Genomic DNA, 23,637 nt, shown 5'->3' with positions numbered 1-23,637 from the left:
TCCAGCTTTAAGGGAATGACTCCCTACTCCTCACTTTGCACCCTCACCCTTGGGGGTCAGAATGAGAACTTTATCATTTCTGATATTTCAGAATCACTCCATACATGTCACAGTATGTATAGGATTCTTTCTAGTATGCCCACCCCCTCCTCTGAGAAAGGTGTTTTAGGTCTGGGGGCAAAGGAATAAAAGGGGTGTGCTGACCTCTGGGAGGCAAGATGCTCTTTCCCCAGGCTTCCTCTCCCTGAGCACTTGTCTCCCTTTGACCAGACCAGGTTGTGTTCTCAGATTCTTTATTACAAAATAAGGAAGGGAAGTCTGAGGAGATTCACTCATCATAGAATTTTGGCAGCTCATTGCCCAAGATTACTTGATGATCCACACCAGGAGCTGTAATGGTGACCAGGTAGATGACACCCCCGCTCGAGCCATCCCGGTTCATGGCCAGAGCGGTAGCTGCAAAGGGTTTCAGGTTGGAGGGTAGGAGAGAGTGGCTTAGCTTCAACAATCTTTCCCTTCCCTTCTGGCCCATACACCTACTTCCATCTCAGAACCCACAACCCATTTCCTGGAGGTAATTAATGGTGTGTGGGAAAATCAGCTTTTAGAAAATGCCTTCATGTGTAGCATCTCCCGATGTCCATGGCCTCAGTACCCCCACCCCCAGGATCTATTTACGTTAGAAACAGCTTAACAATAGCTCACAAATTCTTGGATAAATGACAATCAACTCTTGAGCTGGCCCAATCCAGCCCCAGCATACCACTGATTGTTAGGGTAACCATGGCCCTAACTGCTGTACTCAGAACAGTTCTGGTTCATGCCTCTTGTCTTGATGTCCCATCCAATTGTTCTGCTCCCTTTCACTCACAAAAGCATCCCAGTCTGGACGTTAAAGGAAATGGTCACCCATGTACTCGTCTCCTTGCGCCTCACACTCTGCTTCCCAGGTACCATTCCACCTGCTTTGTTACCATTTGTGGTGAAGTGTCTGCACTCCTCAGGGGACATGCCTGGTTTATACGCCGCGTCCACATAATCGTGGATGTAGGTGCTGCCAGAGCCACCAGTGGCAAAGGGCTGTCATGACAGCATTCCGTCCAGGGTTCCGTACACCTGGGGAAACGTCACAGGTCAGACTTTATTTTATTTTTTTAAATATGTTTTTTTTTGTTTGTTTTTTTGTTTTTCCAAAGATTTATTTATTTATTATTTATACAGCACTGGGTACAGTCAGAAGCGCGGGAGGGTGAGAGAATTCACCAGAGCCAGAGCGGGGAGCAGAGCAGGCAGAAGGACCGAAGTACACTGCTGAGGGGAGCAGCGGGCGGCAGGAGAGGTCTGCGCGCCATGTGGGACCTTCCTCCGGTGGCCGGGGAGCAGCCGGGGATGGAACTGGCGCCGCAGAGGCTGTGGGCAGCTTCACAACCCAGCGCTCAACTGCTGCACCACCGGGGAGGCCCAGGTCAGACTTTAGAGCAGCGGATGTCAGAAGTAAAACTTGAATTTAGGAAAAGAAGATAATTGTTATCAGAGGGAATAGGGGAGACCGTGGAGGATTGGGGATGGAGGCAGATGAGGTAAGGGCACAGGTGGTTTGGTGAGGGGAAAAGTCTTTCATATTAAAAGAAAAAATCTCCTTGACCTGCAGAAGGCCAAGTAGACAAAGCATGTGACAAAAGTAGAAAATGATGAAGTGCTAAAAACAGAGACAGTCAGAAGAGTTCAGAGAAACTGATTTGTGTTTACATTAGACATGAGACAGACTTAGCAGTTTAAGGGCAAATAATATTTAGAAAGAGGCAGAGGAAGTGATTCGTAGAAGTAAAACGAAATAATATAAATTAGGCACTGCTATTGAGTGACTGTGTCACGCTAAAGAGAAAATAATTATATTTTGCCTAAGTAGAATAAAGGCTGCATGTTGAAAGTGAGAGGATATAGGGTTAAAAAGATTGTTTATAGAAATTTGGTAGATCAAGAAAGTAAGAAAGAGTAAAGTTTTGGTTTACTATTTAAGACAGTGGAGCACCACTACTGAGTCTTGAGCAAATATAAAGCCGTATTTTGAAAATTCCACTTAATAGTCATAGATTATAATAATGAAGAAGAAAAAAAATCTGTCCTTCCCACCGAGACAAGCAGGTGGTCGCCACATTCTGCAGTGAAGCCCAGTACCCCATACCCCATACACTATGCTTTTTAGAGGCAGTCTTTGGAACTCATTGCAAGAACAACATATGACCTTCACTCCCTTCTGTAGGGGGGGGGGAACACCAAAGGAAGGAGGGCATGTATGGGGAGAGACTCACCTGACACCCTTCCCGTTGGTCCCAGCCAGCTACCAAGAGATGCACAGACAGGTCCTCCTGATACTTTTAGGGAATGTTCTTTTTTTTAAACTTTTTTTAAGATTTATTTATTTATACAAGCACTGGGTACAGCCCAGCACTCAACTGCAGGGAATTGAGCCGGCGCTGCAGAGGCTGCGGGCAGCTTCGCAGCCCAGTGCTCAACCGCTCTGCCACCAGGGGAGGCCCTTTTAGGGAATGTTCTTCACCACGTTTGCAGCAGTCAAAACAAGTAGAGGTTCTTCCATTTCCATTCTGAAGGAAACGATAGGCACAGGGTCAATACAACTGCCTCAAGTCCCACCCTCCTGTGCCATTTTCACCATCCCTTCCAAGTGACGCCTGAAACTATAGCTGCAACAGTTCAAATTCCAGCTCCCCTCCCACATGCATCGGAGAACCATGTCTCACAGCACCACTTGGTAAGATTTCAATTGTTCTCCTCCATTACCCTGACCCCTTAACCCCACCCCCACCCTAATGATGCTTACTCTCTGCTGCAAGGGCCCTCCCTGTGGGAAAAAGCAGATATCTTCACTTCCTCATCAATGACCTTGACTTTTCACAGCTAACACCCAGGTATTCTGGTGGCCACATTGTTATTTTCTTCCTTGTTATTTGTATTAAGATAGTGATTCATAGTTTTCAAATTGCCTTCACATATTATTTCATTCTCATATGATGAGGTCTGGTAGGGACTGTTGTCTTCAGTTCACAAGATGCAGAAACCAGCTTCAAGAGGTTCAAGTGCTAGTTCAATGTTACACACTGGGGGCCCTAGTGGTATTGTAACAGGGTGGTCCCCAGGAAAGGGGGAGGTTCCCTGCCCCACCCAAGGGAGGGTGGAGCTGAGCAGGAAGAGGAGAAGCGGCAGAAGGGACTAAGGAAGGAAGCAGGATGGAGCCAGGAGACCTGGAGGAGGCGCATGGAGCCTAGAGACATGTGAAGAAACTGCTCTTGTCTTTTGGTTGTGGACTGGGGTGAGACCCATGGGGAAGTGACAATGGCAGCTTTTCTCTTGATGTTGATTTTGCTCTTTTCCTTCCGGGCTTGTCTGGTTGTTTGTGACCCTTTTCTGTGGGTCCCCACTGGAAGATGCTTTAGACTTGTGGCAGGCTTTGGGGCCTTGTTCTGGGCCAATCCCATATGGATGGACTTTTACCCACAAGGGGATGGGTAGCTTTGGGTGCTTGATTTAGAAACTAGATTATTTGCCTTTCCTGTATTGTTTCCTAATTGTATTAAAGTTCCTTCCCATTAAAGTCTCATATGTTTTGTGTTGATGCGGTGGATGGCAGAACCCTACATAGAATAGGCAGGTTTGCGGGGTTTGGGCTGCCCCTCTCCCTGCCCTATAACAGTATGGAGTGAGGTCCCCAGAACTTCACACCCATGGAGTTCCAGCTGGTAGGAACTGGCCTGGGCATCAGCAGCTGAACCCAACAGGGCTCAGTAGATGCGCTGGTACAGGAGGGACAGCTTGTCAAACATTCGGTTCGTCACTGCCTTACTGTCGGGAGGGGTCAATAGTCACCAATGTTAGAGCTGCAAGAATAGTTGAGGTTGATCATCCAGTGTTTCTCATCTTTATTGACAAGAGAATAGCCACAGTGCATGAAAGTTAATGCTTGGAATAAAGCAGGAAGCAAAAGATACCTCAAATAAATGGACTAGAGCAAGCAATAACCAAAATTAGACATATTTTCATGCCTAGATTTTTGTAACAAAAGAAAAAATTATATAAGTTGAGAATGATATTCTTTTTACTGATTTTTCTTTGCTATTAACCATCTTGAGGTAGACTAATAGAAATCTAATCCCATATACTTATTTTGCATGTGAAACACTTGGCCAGGAGGGAGAAAGAGATAAAATCAGTTCAACTTTTGATGATGGAATATTTGCTTATAGGACCATCATTTCCATTTCTTTTAATTAATTATTTATTTATTTTAAAGATTTATTTATTTATGCATACATGAGCTGGGGTACAGGCCAGAGATATGGGGGGAGGAGGTGAGAGGATCCACCAGAGACAGAGTGGGAACAGAACAGGCAGACTGACTGAAATACACTGTTAAGGGGAGCAGCAGGCAAGACAGGAGAGGTCTGCCTCACCATGTGGGTTTCTCCCTGGCTGGCCGGGATCGATCTCGTGCTGCAGAGGCTGTGGATTGCTTCATAGTGCAGTGCTTAATAACTTGCGCCACCAGGGAGGCCCCATTGTTTCTATTTCTAAAAATAGATGAAAGAGGGTCCCTCAGACCTCTATCCCTATCCTCTTCTCAGATCCCATTCCTCCCAGGGACAAGCCATATAAGAATTTTACTCTTCTCCATGAATTCAGAGACTAAAACATGCAACCAATATCTTGCAATGACTTTTCTGGAAGGTTAACTCCATTTTTCCCAAGCTCCAATCGATTTGTGAATGTTTTATAGGGCAGCCCCAATACAAAATGGGTTTCCTGACTGTGGGTCCTCATCCGCGCACTTAAAAGGACTTATCAATACTCTACTGCAGGCACACGCGAAAGGTTAATAAAAGGTTTATTTACAAGGGAAGGGGAAATGAGGAAATGTACAACTCAGGGAGAAAAGTGGGAGACAAAATTTTAAATGCATCCTACCCGATCCAAAGATCTGGAATCCCAAATGGCACTCTGAGAGCTGGCCGTGATCCAGGAGCCGTGAAGCCAGGAGGCGAGCGAGAGAGTGACCCCCCACCCAAGGCCCACGTGTTTGGTTTTTATACCAACCCTGGCTGCTTAACCCCACCCTCATGTCCCAGCCACCTTCCCTTTGGTGGTGACAGGATTTGTCTTTCCCAATGTCTTGATGATTTTGGTCTGGAGTGGGTGTGGGGTCCACAAAACCTGTATGGGATTAGCTCAGAACACCCTTTCCCCCTAACACCTCCCCCTTTCACTTTTTGCCACCATTTCCATGGTGATGAATATCAAATACATATAGATGCTGGGATATTGCCTCAGATGAAAATTTTCCAGGGTTCCAGTGTGAAGGAAAACCAGTCCCTCAGGTATTGCCCATTGTGAAAAGCAAAAGTCCTCCATTCCTGAAAAACAGTTCATCAGTCCAAGCCAAAAAAAAAAAAAAAAATCTGGAGGCATTAGCCAGAACAAGACAGCAAATATGTCAAGATCACAGGAAAGAAAAAAATCTTAAAATGCTTTAACTTATGTAAAAACAAATTCTCTCAGCCTGGATCCCAAATTTGTGAACAGCATAGCCAAAGTTTGCAAACTAAATGTACTTTTAAACCATATTACCTATTTTTGCATAAAATCACAGGGCAGAATAACTAAGCAGCAATTTTAGCTGGTTGTGTTGGAATACTCCATATAGGATCAGAGCGAACTGTTGACATCCAGTCCATGTAGGCTTCAGGAACAAAGTTGGTCTTAATCAGAATCCACCTGGGCTTTCCTCTTCTCGAGGGTACCAGGGACTTTTCGTTGGCTGGGTTGTCCAGTCCTGCAAATGGAGGCAGCTTCCTCACCTACTTTGGAGGTCTCTGGAACCCTACGAACAAAGCAAACAGGTTCTCCTCTTCTTGTTCAGCTCTGTTTCAACTTTCTGGAAGAACTCCACTCAAAGCCACGCAATGAAACTTATGTCCAATTTTTTTAGTTTAAGCAGACAAAATCCCTATGGAAGTTATGCAAAAATAGACTCTGAGGTAAGTAGTAAAAGATTACTACCACTATTTTATGCTGTGTTGGTATCAAAGGGAGAGAAAATGCAAACACAAGTTAGCTTTGCTGGGAAAAAAATTGCAACCTTGCTGCAGATCCTGGTCACCAAAACAAGAAAACTTTGTGGATTCAGAACAGAATGCAAAAAAAAAAATTACCAGTATTATGTCAAAGAAAACTTAGTAAATATCAGGTGAATTTCCAGGTCTATTCAGTCCTTAGTAGGAAAGTCTTACTGTCAACAGTTCCATCATTAGGAATCTGTTGAGCCCTTTTCTCCCTATATTTCCAGAAACAGTTTCTGTAGATATTAAACAATTGAAGTATACAATACAAAGGTGACAATCACCATTGACAATTTACATTCATATCAGGTAGGTGTTACCCGTTTTCCCAAGTGACAATGCTTCCCTTCTAGTTTTACTCTACTAGGTAAGCCTAATAGAACAAATTCATCTAATGCTTTTCCCAGGAGGAAAGGGAGAAACTTTGTGGAGTGTCTCAGGAGCTCTACTGAGGTTCCACAAAATTTCCTTGCATTAGCCAAACGACAGTCTACCAAATTTGTACTTGAATTTAGATTTCTGGGAAGCTTTGCCATAAACATCAGAAAAAAAGCAGAAACAACAATGTTCAATCTCTATGAAGGCACCGGCTTAGTTCAGTAGTACAATGTTGACAATGAAACCATAACCTTTGTGTTTCCTCATAACTGGAGACTCTTTTTTTTTATTTCCAATGTCTATGGACACCATGTGTACCAATTTGTCAACTAGTGGAGGTCAAGACAAGGACACAAGGAAAGGACATACAGACATACAACATATAGACACAAAGAGCTCTTTAGTTACCATTTATCACGCGTCGGATATCTCATACAACTGCAGTTTCACTCATAGGCCAAAGTAACAAAAACAAGCAGAGAAAAGAAAAAAAAATCTTAAAGTTAAAAAGAAATACCAAAATCAAGATTGAATGCCTTTCTGTGTTAAAAAAATACTGGCAGCATATGCATGATCCTAGATGTTATTTCACGTCTCCTAAACTTTGAAAAGAAGAAGATTGGTTACAGCATGTTAGTTTTCTCAGGGTTTCTTCAGAAAAAGTGAGTCCTTGGGTATCCTGCAACAATAACTGGAAAAGAAGTCAGTAACATTTAAGTTTTTGTTTGTTTCTTAAACAAATATCTCAAGTCCTCAATGGGTTCACAAGACCAATGGGACTTCGTCTCTGGGTCATTTCCTCCTGGGGCTTTCTTAACTCTGGAGTGATGTACCCAGGGTTTTATGCCTGCAAGTTTCAGAGAAGTATGTGTGCTCAGCAAAACATCACAGGGACCAGTCCATTTTTTCTTACAGCTGGTTTTGAGCATCCCCGCCCTGCCAAGTCTTCAGTAAGACCTGATCTCCAGGTCTGAAGGGATGCAATGGTTGATCCGGAGGCATAGAGATCCTCGAGGCTGCAAAGTTGTGAATTACTGCCAAAACCTCCTGGATGTGTTTCACATATTGTATGATCTGGCAATCTTGTGCTGCTTCTGGACTGGCTTTCAGAACTGAGGCCTGGAAGGGTCTTCCGAACACAATCTCAAATGGGCTTAATTGTAGCCCACTTCTAGGTGCCACTCTTATGCGGAGGAGGGCAAGGGATAGTACCTGGTCCCAATGAAGTTGTGTTTCTTGGCACAGCTTTGCCAAGGTTTTCTTCAAGGTATGGTTCATCTATTCTGTTTGCCCAGAAGACTGCGGTCTCCATGCAGCATGCAATTTCCAGTTAATCTGTAATGCACTGCTTACTGCATAAGTGACATCAGAGACAAATGCCGGCCCGTTATCACTCTGGATGGAGTTGGGCAACCCAAAGTGAGGAATTATCTTCATCAGCAGCTGTTTTGCAACCTCGGAAGCTTTTTCCGTCTTTGTGGGAAATGCTTCCACCCATCCCGAGAACATGTGCACAAAAACCAATAGGCATTTGAAGTTGCCTGTTGTTCTAGGCATTTGTGTAAAGTCCACTTGCCAGTCCTCAAAAGGACACTTGCCCCGATATTGAACCCCAATGGCTTTAGGGTGGGAGTCAGTTTTGGGGTTATTCCTGGTACATAATTCACAACCTCGGGTGATCCATTGTGCTATTTTGTGTAAATATGGGCCCTTCAAATATGGGAGCACTGTTTCTAATAAGGCATCACTCCCATAGTGAGATCCTTCTTGAAGATGTTTTAGCACCGGATATACCAGGGCCTCCGGGAGGAGTCTCATCCCATGGGAGTTTACTCTCCAAGTGGAACTGGGGTCAAACTCAATAAATCCTCATGCACGAGCTCTCTCCTCATCCCGCTCGGTGTATTCAGGAGCATACTGAGTCAGGTCCACAGAGGGATGAGTGCACCCTGGAGGGCAGAACGGGTAGTGGCCTTAGCCACCCGATTGGCTGCCCTGTTGCCCTTTGCCATGTCAGACCCACCCTTTTGATGGCCAGGACAATGCATCACGGCAACAGCTGATGGTAAAGCTACTGCCTTTAACAGGGTCAGGATTTCGAATGGGTGTTTGATGTCCTTGTTACTGGCAGTAAGGAGTCCCCGCTCCTTCCAAATGGCCCCATGCATGTGGAGAATCATAAAAGAGTACTTGGAGTCAGTAAATATATTGACTCTTTTACCTTTCGAGAGTTCCAATGCACGGGTCAGGGCTATTAATTCGGCTTTCTGCGCTGATGTACCTGCCGGAAGAGCCTTGGCCTCCACGATGTTCTGGAGCGTCACCACTGCATATCCCGCACATCGACGGCCTTGGTCCATGAAGCTGCTGCCATCTGTAAATAGCTCCCACTCTGGGTCTGGCAGAGGCTGGTCAGTCAGATCTGGTTGGCTGGCATACACTGTGTCTATGGTTTCTAAACAGTTATGGATTAAAGTGTCATCCTCAGGTCCATCTGCATTGCTTGGAAGCAGTGTGGCAGGATTCAGGGAGTTAGAAACCTGCAGCTTCACATTAGGATTGTCCAACAGAGCTGCTTGATATTTTCCCATTTGCCCGGCAATCAACCAAAGCCCATCCTTCTGCTCCAGCAATGTCAAGACCTGATGTGGCACACACACAGTGATGGGCTGACCCAATGTAAACCTCTCTGCCTCGTGTAGGAGGTCACAAGTGGCAGCTACAGCACGAAAACATGGAGGCCATCCCTTAGTGTTGTGGTCCAACTGTTTGGACAGATATGCAACGGGCTGCATTTCTGGCCCCAACAATTGGATTAGCACTCCTAGGCCAACCCCTGTCTCTCATGTACATAAAGTTTGAATGGCTTCCTAAGATCTGGAAGATCTAAGGCTGGTGCTGAGATCAACTTTACTTTTATTTCATCAAAGGCCTTTTGACATTCTGGAGTCCAAGACAAAGATTCAGAGTCCAGGCCTTTGAGAGCATCATATAAGGGTTTCACTATTAGTCCAAAATTAGGAATCCAAATCCTGCAGAACCCAGCCATACCCAAAAATCAGCGCACCTGTCGCCGGTTGCTGGGGACTCTAAGGGCTGAAATTACCTGTTTCCTTTCTGTCATCAAGCTCTGTCTGCCTTTCTTAATTTCAAACCCCAAATACATCACCATTTGTTTACAGATCTGTGCCTTTTGAGGTGACACCTTGTAGCCACATTCTGCCAGGTGGTTCAGTACCTCTATGGTATTTTCCAGACAAGATTTGTAGTCTGGACTTGCAATCAATAAATCACCTACGTATTGCAACAAGACGCCCTGGTTTAATTGAACCTTCCTGAGATCCCTGGCCAGTATTTCCCCAAAAATAGTTGGGGAGTTCTTAACCCCTGTGGAAGCACAGTCCAGCAATACTGGAGAGTGCTCTTGGACTTAGGGTCTTGCCACTCGAAGGCAAAAAGCGGTTGATCCTGGACATCTATTGGGATACAGAAAAACGCATCCTTCAGGTCTAATACCGAAAACCACCCGAAGTCACCAGGTATGGCAGTTAATAAGGTGTAGGGATTAGGCACGGTGGGATGTAAATCCCGAACAATGTCATTAATGGCCCTTAAATCTTGGACAAAACTGTACTGGCCTGTATGGGGTTTCTTCACTGGCAGAATCGGGGTGTTGTACGGTAAGCGGCAGGGCCGAATGAGTCCAGATTGAAGGAACCTTTTCAATACTGGCTCAATTCCCCTCAAGCCCTCCTCCTTTAAGGGGTATTGCTTCCTCCTCAGGGTTTTGCTCCCCTCTATCACTTCTATGTTTACAGGCTCTGCATTTTTCGCACATCCTGGGGTTCCATCAGCCCATACTCATTTACTTACTCTTTCAACAATTTCTGGAGGTAAAATTTCACCTTTGGTGGAACATCTTGAGTAAGTAACATCTGGAACCACAGAGCATGCTCCGGAGGTAACTGTAGGTGAAGCCTCTGATGTTTTGGTGAGAATATAATTTGTGTGTTGAGCTTACTTAAAAGGTCACAACCAAGTAGGGGGATTGGACACTCTTCCATGTATAGGAAGCTGTGCTGGAGCTGTGTGGTGCCCAGCCGGCACTCCAAAGGTTGTAAGAAGGTTTTCTATTGTGGCCTTCCCATAATCCCAGTGACTGCTACAGTCTCTTTGCTCATTTTAGTTAATTTTGAATTCAAAACTGAGTATGTCGCTCCAGTGTCCACCAAGATATTAATGAAACGATCCCCCACAGCGAGTGTTACCCGGGACTCTGAGGGGTTATTCTAATGGGCTTCTCTAGATCTAGTGGAGCCACTGGGCACCCCTATTTGCATCTGCACTTTCTCCATGAACTATCATTTGTCTCCCTTCCTCTGCACTTGGCTCTAGATTCCTTCTACTGTCTATATTCCCTCCTATCTTCACCTGAGGCTCTACCCTGTGCTGACATTTGTCTCCTTTCCTCTGTGCTGGGCTCTCGATTCCTTCTCTGTCTGTATTCCCTATTGTCATCTGAGCCTCTACTCTGTGCTAACATTTGTCTTCTTTCCTCTCTCCTTGGTTCCTGGTTCTGTGTACTCCTTCTATATTCCCTCCTGTAACCCCTGCGTGAATCATCGTATCGTGGTGTCCTCAGTCTTCTATCCTGCCTTCTGTAATTATTTCGTCTGCTGCTTCCCTGTAATCTGGGACAACTGTACTTCCAATGTCCCTCTTCCCTACAGAAAACACACTGATTTCTTCCTAGGGGTTCACATCTCTGTCCATTACTGTTTCCCTGAAACCCTGTTCTGTGCTCTCTTTGTAAGAAAACAGTCGCAGGTTTCGGTCTCCTGTCCTCTCTATTATTATAAACCTAAATGCCAAGTCCACTACCTGGGACACACTCATTTCTGTGATGCTGTCCACCTTAGCTAACTTTTTCTTTATGTCTGGGGCATTATGGGTAATGAATGCTATAGTGATCAGACGAGCATTTTCTGGGGCATCTGGGTTTATATCCGTGTGGTTAGTGTACGTTTGAATAATCCTCTCAAGGAACTCTGACGGATCCTCATTAGCTCCTTGTTTGAGTTGCAATATTTTGTTAAAGTTTTTTTTGTTTGGGATCCCCTGCTGCAGTCCTACCAATAAACATTTTTTATACAGATCCAACATTGCCGTTCCTCCATTGTTAGGGTCCCATCCAGGATCTTTCTCTGGGACAACAACCTCTGGCTCTGGGGACTGCCTATCCTGTTGGTGGAGACGGTCAGCCTCCTCCCTGGCTTTCCTGAATACCATTCTCTACTCATGCAGGGCTAACAAAGTATGCAGCATGGACTGTATATCTGCCCAGTTAGGGCACTGGGAGACTAAGATAGAGGCAAACAAGTTTGCCATCCTCTTAGGAGCCTGCCAGTGGTACGAGGGAACAGAGCTCCTCCAATTCAGGAGGTCCGCAGTACTGAAGGGATGACGCAACCAAAAGTACCCATCAGGTCGCCCATGTTCATTCAAGCCACCCATTGGCATCTGGCGAAGGGGAAAGTGTCCTGCCTCAAGGTGATCCTTCCTGCCAAAATGGGTGCCGCATCTAGTGTGGGGAGGAGACGCCATTTTAGCTTCCTCCCCGGAGGGCAATGGAGGCTGTGAAGCCTCAGGATTCTGTGCGGGAGGGGCCTTGGGAGGGGCCTCGTCACATGGCGAAGGCCTTAGTCCTGAAGCCTCAGGAGTCTGCATGGGAGGGCTCTACAAGTGAAGAAGGCTTTGTCCAGAAGTGTTTAAGGTATTTAGCAAATGATACTCCTCCTCTTCTAACTCGCACTTCTACAGTCCTCATGGGAAGGAGAAGGTTTATCTCTTCTCTGTGCCATGAGCCGTGCCTCCGCCATATCCAATTTATGAAGGGTGACCTCTATCCAGTCCTGCATACTTTTAAAAGCTTGATCTTGTATGCTTTTATAAACTGACTCAAAGATGTTATGGTTCTCATCCCTCATACACTTAATAGTTAAATCGAAGGCCTGATTTTGTTGTTGTATGGCCACTTTAAAAGCCTGAATTTGTTCTTGCATGGCTAAGTTAAGAGCCTGAACGTGTTGTTGCACATTCTCAGTATGTGAAGTAGAACATCTATCTCTCATAGAAACAAGAATGTAGCAAATGGTGCTTACACATATTACCAAAAAAACACCCAGAAGCACAGACTGTAAAGGGATGACTTGTAAACCAGTCATGTATGTATAGAAAAGTAAAATCACATGCCATACACCAGGCTTCATCAAATTACTTACATTAATGAAACTGGTGGTGATATTTATTGGAAGAAGGCTACTTAAATTCAAGGCCGGAAGCAAACTGAAAGAACTCAAGCTAGGGATGAAACTGTATAAGCTCATGCTTGAGGCCTTATTTGAGTCAAAAACGCACCCACAAGAGCTGTATGCACAGGAAAAAAAAACAGACTTTTCAGGACTTGAGACAAATATTACACTGCGAGTCCTGCAGAACTAGTGTGCTTATGGTGACCAACGTAAGGAATGTTACTTTGGGCTGGTCAACTGCGGGTGTAACTTGGAAACCACGCTGGGCGCCAAACTGTTATAGGGCAGCCCCAATACAAAATGGGGTGCCTGACTGTGGGTCCTCACCCACGCGCTTAAAAGGCCTTATCAATACTCTACTGCTTGCCGGGGACCAGCCTCTGGCAAAACGTCGTGTCAGGGGTTCCTGAAAGGATGAGACGGCGTCAGCGAAAATGAAAAATCTGAAACTTAGGGGCTGAGGGGAAGGGGATGAGGTAGAATGAGGAGACACTGACACTTGCTGAGGTGCTAGTATCTTCTGCCGAGAGACTCAGCAGGTCTTTTTTTATTCATTATTAGTAATAATAATAAGGAAATACATTATCATGTGTAAAGCAAAAACAATTAGTATATTATGTTTCCCATAGACTACTGGCCCCTACAGGTCTCAGCTAGACGGCAGCTTTCAAGGTTAATAGATAATAAACCAGACCTAACATTAAAGCTACTTATTTTTTCATTTAGACAATTATTTAAAACAGTGAATAACCGCCAGTGCATCCCTATCAGCTAAAGCCTAAGCATCAAAGGACTATTCTATTCACATGACCTTCAGCCGGAGACCAGCTGCTGCTCAGCTATCAGAACTTTTTCTACCTACAAACTTCTTAACACAGTTAACTTCATTTAAAAACTTTCCTAAGAAACTTCTAAATAAAAAGGAAACTTCTAAAAATCAAAACAAGGATATACTATAATTGTTATGCTGGATTGCTTGTCAGATATATACAATAAATTGTCTCCCATTGTTAATTGGGCCGAATTGTGTAGTAACTAATTTCTAAACAGGTAATTTTCTGTGCCAATTGCTTGCAGTCTGCTGATACATATAATTTATAGCCCAATGTACCTTTTTGATAATTTTTTTTCTCTCTATGACCAAGAACAAAAAGCAAAGGGATGCCAGATCTTCAGCCCCACGGTGTGAGGCCTTTTCTCTTAGCTGCTTGTCAGTATCCTATCTGGCTGGAGCAACAAGGCCTCCTGCAGCAACTGCAGGCACACACGAAAGGTTAATAAAAGGTTTATTTACAAGGGAAGGGCAAATGAGGAAATGTACAACTCAGGGAGAAAAGAGCGAGACAAAGTTTTAAGTGTGTCCTACCCGATCCACCTATCTGGAATCCCAAATGGCACTCTGAGAGCTGGCCGCAAGCCAGGAGCCGTGAAGCCAGGAGGCGAGTGACAGAGGGAGCGACCCAAGTCCCACATGTTTGGTTCTTATACCCAACCTGGCTGCTTAACTCCACCCTCAGGTCCCAGCCACCTTCCCTTTGGTGGTGATGGAATTTGTCTTTCCCAATGTCTTGATGACTTTGGTCTGGAGTGGGGTTGGGGTCCACAAAATCTGTATGGTATTAGCGCCCTTCCCCCTAAAAATGGATAGGTAAAATGTGCATTGGGGGTCATTAAATTCTTTCCAAAAGCAACATCGTAACTTGTACTTACCCTGCACGCACCCAGGAATCAGAACCTATCACAACACACCCATCAAACTCTACTGCCATGATGGTTATCTGCCGAGACACAGAGGATGCACTGTCAGCACAGAAAGAACCTTGATCCCTTCATGTTACAGATGAGGAAGCATTCCCAGAGTGGAAAGGTGACCTGCCCAATGTCATACAGTAATTTGGGCCAGAGCTGACAGGTTTCTCTCCATCTTCCCATTTTCTCTACTGTCTCTTGCCACTGCAAGGGAATGCCAGAGCCCAGGCTTGAGACAGCACTGGAGAAATTGCATCCCTAAGACCCGGCCTTCTTAAGTGGAACCCTTTCCACTTACAGAGGTGGGATGAGGGTCCTAGAGGCACAAGTGTTCCCTTTCAGGGGAGGGCTCAGGGAGACGAACTTCTAATCACTGGTGAAGCAGCCTCACAAGTAAATTACCACCACTCCACATGCTTATTGTGTGCGCAGATACTGTATAGACAACACAGAGCAACTGTGACCTTGGGAAGAAAGCTCAGGTCTCTTTGAGGCCAGAATCTGTGGCCCCACTTCCATTTAATCAGAAGTGAGCTCTTTTAGCTTATTGAACAACAGAAAGCATTATGGGGGTCATTGGTTAGCAGGGCCATGAGTCAAGGAAGGAGGGAAGCAGCAAGAATACGAGACAGTTTAAAACAAAAGTTTCATTTAAGGGTTTCTGATCAAGAAGTAGGTAGGTGTCTTAGTAGTCAGGAGAAGAGATCTGTACCAAGATTTTGATTAGGAGTTTGAGTTGACTTTTTCAGGTCAAGAAAAGAAATTAAGGAAGAATAAAGTTACATATTTTTCTACTGTTGAGTTAGATGGGGCCTTAAAGATGGATCCATGGTTCAGGTGAAGAGTCTGAGTCATAGAGAAGGCAAGTGCTTAGTCAGGCCTAATTGCCACTATTTATTTTGACTTCTACTGCCTACTTTCCACTGCTCATCTCGCAGCAAGGGAAGATTTTCTAACTTATAAATGGTTTTACTGCTATCTTTACCAGGCACCATAATTTACTCTGGTCCCAGGGATAACTGCCTGAGTGTGCTTTCTGACACCGATTTACCACGAACAGAATCTTCCAGAGAACAAGGGCAACCCCACCTAGTGGCCACTCCCTTAAGACAAAGCTGCCCTCCAGGCAGGAGCGGTGGCAGCAAGCTGGGTGTAGAAGCCGGTCTGCCTTGGGCTGCCACTGGCCCCAGGCGCAAGCTGGGCAAAGTCTGCAGCAGGGTCTGAGAATGGGAAGAGGAAGGAAAGGAAGCGTGGCGGCACCTGGGCCAAGCAGGAGTCCTCTTTCCCCAAGCTCAGGAAGGCCCCACCAGCTCACACGAACCCTCCTATCAGTGCTGGGGCCATGATTTCCCCACCCCAGCAGGACAGTTTATCAAAGGTCTGTGAGATGAGCTGTCTCTCTTCAATCAGTATCCACATTCCCTTCTCCCAAATGCTGTCCTACTTCATCCAGGGCACCAGATGCTCAGTTTTTCACCTTCTCCAACTTGAACTGACAAGCCCCTCTCTCCAGTTCAGAATGAAAGCGAAAGCACATTAAAACAGCTTCCCCTTGACGCCTGGCAACCGAGAGCAAAAGCACCCCCTTCGCCACCGCCTCACATGCCTGGTCCCTTCGCGGGCCCCAGAAGATCCCCTTCAGAGCAGAGATGCCTTAAATTCATTGTGAGGTGCCAGCACTGGTGCTACAAGCCACTGCCTCACACTGTTAGACTCCAGGGTCCCCCTGTCATTCACCTTCCCTTCCCCGCTGCTAACCCTCAAACCCAGACTTATTACCCCCGTGTGGCCTTCCGGCCTGGGGCAGGTCCCGGGTTGGTGCTCCCGCCCGCGGCATCTCTGCACCGCGCTTCTTGCTGCTCTGGACACCGGTTCGCGACCCGGGACCGCGCGCCGCGCCACGCCCTGCCGCCAGGGGGCGCCGGAGGCCTCCGAGGAAGCCGCGCCGCGCGGCGCTAACCTGTGCAGGGCAGACCTGCCCGGAGACAGGTGACGCGAGAGCCCCGCCTGAGGCTGGAGTAAGACAGTCAGTAGCGGGTGCAGCGAGGGGGCCACTTAGAGGAAACGTGGGGCTGGTGTCCGTGGTGGCGCCAAGGATGATCTGAAGTCAGGTCTGACTTCAGCGTCTTCTCCCGCAGCGGTCCCGGCGCGCGCGATCCCAAGTGGGCGGACCTCGTGGGCCGGCGGCCGTTTTCGCCTTCCTTTGCCTTAAAACGGGATTTACAAGAGCACCATGGGCCACGTGCACAGCCAGTTGCAGGGAGAGGTGTTCCAAGCTGTCCTGCGCCAGGAAACAGAGTTTTTCCAACAGAACCAAACAGGTTTCTCATGAAGCTCACTCTACATGGCTATACTCTATATCCCCATACAACCTCTTTTACACATAGCCTTGCTGTGTCTGTTCTCTCTCTCTCTCTCTCTCTCTCTCTCTCTCTCTCTCTCACACACACACACACACACGCACACACTGCCATTTCTTATTCTTGCTACACATCGAGAGCCAAATGCCTTCAGAAAGGCTTACTTTTCCATCAAAAGTTTTCCCCATAAATTTACTCCTATATGTGTATTTAGATAGAAACTACAGAATTTCAAATATGTAAATTTTGAGATCACAGAGTCTAACTGCCTTATTTTATAGTGGAAGAAATTGAGGCCTGCACCCTAATGCTGAAACTTCCTGTCACCTGTGACAGAAAGAAGTGGAGGGAGACCCCAGTGTTCTGACTCCCAATCTGGTGCATGGCACAGTTTCCTAAACTGCATTCCCGACGTGCCCACCTACTCTATTAAATGACCAACTTATTAAGCTCTTCCCACCTATGTGTATAGCATCAGACAGGAGTGGCACAGAAATCTGTCAGAGAAATGGAAATTTACATGGGTATTGATTTCCTTATAGTTAAAATGAAGGCTTTTCTGCTCTAGCACTCATCCTTCCTGCACTGAGATCCCCAAACCTCCCTCTATACCTCACCATTTTCCCAGCCTCCTTACAACGTCATATTGACACCTCTCCCTGGCATTCTTGCCACTGCTAGTCTCCCATCCACTCTGAACCTCTCATTCACTCTGCTCTCTTCTCCCCAACTCCTGGCAGGTGCCATCACATCTCGGTAACAGAGGACACGTCCACCGTGAGTGAGTCTCTGAGCGAAAGGCTGAACCTACTGCTGTGGTACCTGGTGCGGGGGCTGTGTCTCTTGGTGCTCACGCTCTGGGGGTCACTGTCCCTCACCATGGTCACCCTGGTTTCCCTGCCTCTGCTTTTCATTCTGCCAAAGAAGCTGGGAAAATGGTACCAGGTACGTCCAGGGCATTGGCCCAGGTACACAGGCCCCCATCTCCCAGAGTCAGAGGGCTCAGTTCCTCTAAGATTTCTTCATACTTTCTTGGCGCCCTCCCTGATTGTGCATCTTGCTGTGTCTCAGATTGCTCAAAGCTGACCTTCACATTCTCTGTGCTTTTAACTTCAGACCACATCTGTCTTTAAGGATACGATGATCAATCTCAAGGATGTGACCCCTGACAGCCCCTCTGAGTCATTTTCCTCTCCTTTGTATCTCTTTAGTCTTGGGGTGTGACTGTCTGTCTTTCTCTTCTTTCCTGTCCCTCTCTCCCTTTTCATCTTTAATCTCCAGCCAGGTAACTCAGACACTAGTGTCCCTTATGGTTTTCCAACCCTGTGTGACATCTCTTGTCTGTGTCTCCACAGTTGCAGGCCACACAGAAGCAGGAATCTCTGGTACAGTCCAGCCAGGTGGCCATCGAGGCGCTGTCTGCTATGCCTACAGTCCGGAGTTTTGCCAATGAGGAAGGAGAGGCCCAGAAGTTTAGACAAAAACTGTAGAAATTGAAGACACTCAGCCAGAAGGAGGCCCTGGCCTATGCATTCGACACCTGCACCACCAGTGTGAGCACCTGGGGACGCCTGGGTCCATTCTCTTCCCCACTCCTCCTCTGGGTCATGGTTGGTTCAGTGTCTTCGTCTTATCAACCTGAGGCCCAGTTAGCCCGCTCAGTGTGCCTCACCCGCTCCCTCTGTTACACACGGTGGCCTGCTTCTTTTCCCAAGAGTACACAAACCACGGAGAGTCCACGTCTTTCAGTCTAGGGCCTTCCTTTGGCACCCACAGGGGGCATGGGGAGCCATAGATCCTGTATCTGGGCCTGCTTCATGTTAGAACCGTGTGGGTGTGACAGCCCGGGGAATAGCAGGAGCCAAGGATGAGGGGTATCTGTGATGTCACTGAAAGAGAATTAGACCAGCAGTTCCTGGCTGATGCTGCTGTTCACTAGCTCTGGGACCATGGGCAAGTGACTTCCCTTCTCTAGATGGTTTCCTCATTTGAAAAAATGAGAGTGATATCAATTTGTTCATAGGGCTTTTGACATCAATAGTAGATGACATTACATTCATGAAAGTCTTTGGTGCAAAGTGCTCCCCAAGCAATGTGATGATGGTGTTGCTGACAGTGATGACTTGATCCCCACTGGGAGGAACTGAGTAGGCCCCCATGGGCTCCCTAAGGTTTCGTCTCCCTTTCTACTACTGTTGCTGCTACTTGGGGGAAGGGACTTTATATTCCCTTAAAACTAATGATTCCGAATCGCCACCTCTAGAGTTTTCTACCACAATCTCATTTCCCTGTGGTCTCTGCACAGATCTCAGGGATGCTGCTGAAAGTGGGAATCCTATACCTCGGTGGGAAGCTGGTGACCAGTGGGGCTGTAAGCAGTGGGGACCTTGTCGCATTTGTTCTCTACCAGATGCAGTTCACCACAGCTGTTCAGGTGAGCTCCCTCCGCTTCACTTCCCAGTGCTTTCCTGCCCACCCCAGCACCATCATTATCACTTTCCTTCTATTTGCCCTTTTCACACCCCATAGCCTTGGCAAGCAGATCGGTCTCTCCCCTCCCTCTCATTAGTCATATCTCCTCCCCTCGCAGGTGCTGCTCTCCACTTACCCTAGTGTACAGAAGGCTGTGGGTTCCTCAGAGAAAATATTTGAATATCTGAACCGGATCCCTCGATGCCCACCCAGTGGCGTGCTGACTACATCAAGCTTGGAGGGCCTTGTCCAATTCCAGGATGTTTCCTTTGCTTACCCAAATCGTCCAGATGTCCCAGTGCTGCAGGTACACTCCACCAGGCCCGCCACCAGCCTCATCCTCCACTCTACCATCCTAAATTTTTTCCTGGCCTCTGCCTGCTTAAGACCATGTACAGATCCTTCCTAACCCTTCAAAAGCAAAAGTGAGCATCAGCTATTCCATAAAACTGTTCTAAACTTGAGAACCAGTTAGGATTTGCAAGGAGAATGAGAGAAGAGATTCTAGGGAGAAGCATCTCACATCCTAAAGAATCGCTGAAGCAAAATCTGTACCTCCCGTCTTTCATTTTTCCTTTCCCTTTCCATTTTTTTTTTCCATTTTTCTTATAGTATCTGGTATTTGGTGTGTGGCATAATGGTCCTTAGTTTTGCTCTTTCTGTGTCTCATCATCCACCTCTACTCATTGGGGGAGTTATCCCCACGGATGTGCATGTGGAGGGTGGAGGTTCTATTTTTCCAATTTCTCCTTTCTTCTCTGGAGTAAGACAACATGGTATGTAACAAGACAATGATGGTGTCAAGGTGAAGACAAGGCCTCTTACTGTGTGATTCTCTGACCTCCAGGGGCTGACATTCACCCTGCGTCCTGATGAGGTGAAGGCCCTTGTGGGGCCCAATGGGTCTGGGAAGAGCACAGTGGCCGCCCTGCTGCAGAATCTGTACCAGCCCACTGGGGGGAACTGTTGGGTAGGGAGCCCCTTCCCCTACATGAGCACCACTATCTGCACACACAGGTGAGTAAAAAGGCGGGGGGGGGGTGGGGGGGGAGGATAACGCATCAAGTAAGAAGGGCATTTTCTAGCACTATGTACAATAGCTAAGTTATGGAAACAACCCAAATGTCCCCAAACAGATGAGTGGATCAAGAAGATGTGGTCTATATACACAGTGGATCAAAAAAGATCCATGCCATCCAACATGGACGAGCTGAAAGGGATTGTGCTGAGTGAAATACGTCAGAAGGAAAAATATACAAATCAGATGGTTTCACCTATAGATGGAATATAAAGAAACCGAACAAAGGATCAGGAAATAGAGGAAACTTGCGAGCTGACTGCAGATCTGAGGCATTCAGCAGGGGAGGAGGAGGGAGAGGGATCAAAACAGGAGAACGAAGAGCAGAAGGAACTGTGGTGATGAATTCTTGGTGCTGTGGGGGTGAGAGAACTAAGGGGACTACACCTGAAGGGATAAATCAAATATTATGCAAAAATAAACAATGACATAAGAAAGTAAATACATTTAATTTAAAAGGGGGCATTCTGAGCACCCTCACTGAGCACTCTGAAAGGAGGGCTAGGGAATGACAAGCGACCTTGGGTGGCAATCAGGGTGTGGTCAGGAGAGAGGGTGTGTGATTTTGTGATAGAGCCTCCATGAAGATTTTGAGTCTTCAGTCGTTAGATCCTATGCCTCTCTGTTCTCTAACTCTTCATCATATTTCTCCTAGGTGGCTGCAGTGGGACAAGAGCCACAACTATTTGGAAGAAGTTTTCAAGAAAATATTGCTTATGGCCTGACCCAGAAGCCAACGATGGAGGAAATCACAGCTGCCGCAAAGGAGTCGGGGGCCCATGGTTTCATCTCTAAACTCCCTCAGGGCACACAGGTGCTCTCTCCACTCACATGACACCCAGACACCTTTACCTTCACGAAACCCCACTAGCCGTGCTGTCATTCATCACTTCCGCCTGCCCCACTGGCATCAGTTTGCAGTTGTGCGATCTGGTTCCTATGACTCCTTCGTCCTCACATCCTCAGAGCTCCCTTTCTCCTGTCCAGCTGCATCCACCAGACTTGATGTGTGTGTGTGTGTGCGTGTGTGCATGTGTGCAAGTGAGCACATTTACAGCTCTCACCTTGGCTCTTGTGTCTGCAGAGGTAGGCGAGGCTGGGAGTCAGCTCTCAGGGGGTCAGCGGCAGGCAGTAGCCTTGGCTTGAGCATTGATCCGGAAACCACGCGTGCTTATCCTGGATGATGCGACCAGTGCCCTGGATGCAGACAGCCAGTCATGAGTGAGAGAAGCATCTTCTTAATACCTATATCCTACCCAGTCTTCCTCCATGCACCCTCTATCTGTGAAACTAACATTATAATTTTCCAAATCAGCCCTTGCAATTCTCCATTCCCATTAGCTTCTCCCCAAGATTCTTAGAACCAGTCAAAAGAGACTGTCTATAGATTCTGAATTTCTGCAGCTAAATATAAAGAAAAGACCATCCGAATACTATCAGTATTAACTGAGCTTTTACTATGTGCCAGAAAGGCTGCCAGGCCATTTGCATATACTGGCTCTCTGAGTTATTCATCATGGATGCTCAGGATCTGGACATGATGATCCTCCTTTTATAGATGATAAAATGGAGGCTAAGAAAGGCTGAATAACCTGCTCAGTGTCTTTCAGCTGTCGAGTAGCAGATCTTGGACCCCAACTCAAGTCTGCCTGACGTGAATGCTCATGCTCATTATCACTAAGTTTTACTCCTTTTAAAGAGAATATTAAAATGCCCAGTCCAGGGCCTCCCCGGTGGCACAGAGGTTGAGCGCTGGGTTGCAAAGCTGCCCGCAGCCTCTGCAGCTTAGGTTCAATCCCTGGCCACCGGGTGAGGGTCCCACATGGCACACAGACTTCTCCTGCTGCCCGCTGCTCCCCTCAGCAGTGTACTTCATCAGTCTGCCTGCTCTGCTCTCTCTTCTGGCTCTGGTGAATTCTCTCACCCTCCTGCTCTTCTGACTGTGCCCAGTGCTTGTATAAATCAATCAATCGCTCAATCAATCAATCAATCTTTAAAAAAAAAATACTGTTAGCAAGACTATTCAATATCCACTCTTTTCTTGTGGGTGACACCACAGGACTCTGACTTTTGTTCCACTGTTGCCACTTCATGTAAATGGTCCTTAACAAATCAAAGATTTGACAGAGAAGCACTCAGAGCTAAATCTTCCATCTCCTTGGAGTGGCTGGCAGAGGCAGCAGTGGTCCTGGCGAGATCTTTCCAGCTCTGATAACACAGAAGTCTCCTGGGCTGGGAGCCATCCCCAGCTCTGAGCGTGTCTGTGTCTCTTCTCAGGTGGAGCAGCTCCTGTACAAAAGCCCCGAGCGGTGCTCCCGATCTGTGCTTCTCATCACCCAGCGTCTCAGCTCCGTGGAGCAGGATGACCACATCCTCTTTCTGGAAGAAGGCACCATTCGGGAGGCTGGAACCCACCAGCAGCTCATGGAGAATCAGGGACCCTACTGGACTATGGTGCAAGCTCCTGGGGCGTCAGGTGCCCTGGAATGAAAGCCTACTCAGACCCTCTCTAGAGTGCAGAGTTTGGGAACAAAGATCTTAGCAGCCTTGCAGAGTAGGTGGCTGCTTGTTGGGGAGTTGTGCCTGAAATTCTGAAGTGTGCGGCCTGCGTTATGGCTGAAATTCTGCTTCCCCTCCCCAATGCCTCCTCATAATGCAGGTTTCTTGAAAGAAAAGGGGGATTATAACTCCTTTCTGTAACTGGGTGAAGAGCCACGGCTGGTGTGGCTAACACCCTTGAAATGAGAGATATTTAGACCACTAAATATTTAAACACTTAAATATTTGGAAAGTAGTGGGATCTCTACTATCCAATATGACCAAGGAATATGCTGGCCCCTAGATACCCCGTGGGCTCTTGGGCTTTTGGTTTTTATAATAAAAGTGGTGTTTTGTACTCTGCCTGGTCGTTTGTTTTCCCCTTCCCCCCACCCCCAAATGACTCTCAACTTCCCTGCACCCTTTCAGGAGCGGGCTTGGCGCCTTTCAGCATCTTCGGTGTTTCAGAGCCTTCAGGGCACTGTCTTCTTCCTTAATTTTTCTATTTCCCATAGTTGTCCCCTCCGATTCCCCTCCCCGCCAAAGATGGGTTGGAAGGGGCTGCAGGGCCCTCGGGGCACCAGCAGCTGCCGCTCTGAGCCTTGGCCTAATCTGAGTTG

At 46.9% G+C, this 23,637-nt stretch overlaps 2 pseudogenes; one reads left to right on the top strand and one right to left on the bottom strand.

Annotated features, from left to right (window-relative positions):
- Nucleotides 1-328: 328 nt before the first annotated feature.
- LOC119251132 (proteasome subunit beta type-9-like) lies at nt 329-14,589 on the bottom strand (annotated as a pseudogene).
- Nucleotides 14,590-16,781: 2,192 nt separating this feature from the next.
- LOC119251131 (antigen peptide transporter 1-like) lies at nt 16,782-22,969 on the top strand (annotated as a pseudogene).
- Nucleotides 22,970-23,637: the final 668 nt, after the last annotated feature.

Source organism: Talpa occidentalis, unplaced genomic scaffold (genome assembly GCF_014898055.3).
Source record: "Talpa occidentalis isolate TD23 unplaced genomic scaffold, MPIMG_talOcc4v2.1 talOcc4.2, whole genome shotgun sequence".
Lineage (NCBI taxonomy): Eukaryota > Metazoa > Chordata > Mammalia > Eulipotyphla > Talpidae > Talpa > Talpa occidentalis.
The sequence above is the reverse complement of the archived record's forward strand: the minus strand, read 5'-3'. Positions and strand labels throughout refer to the sequence as shown.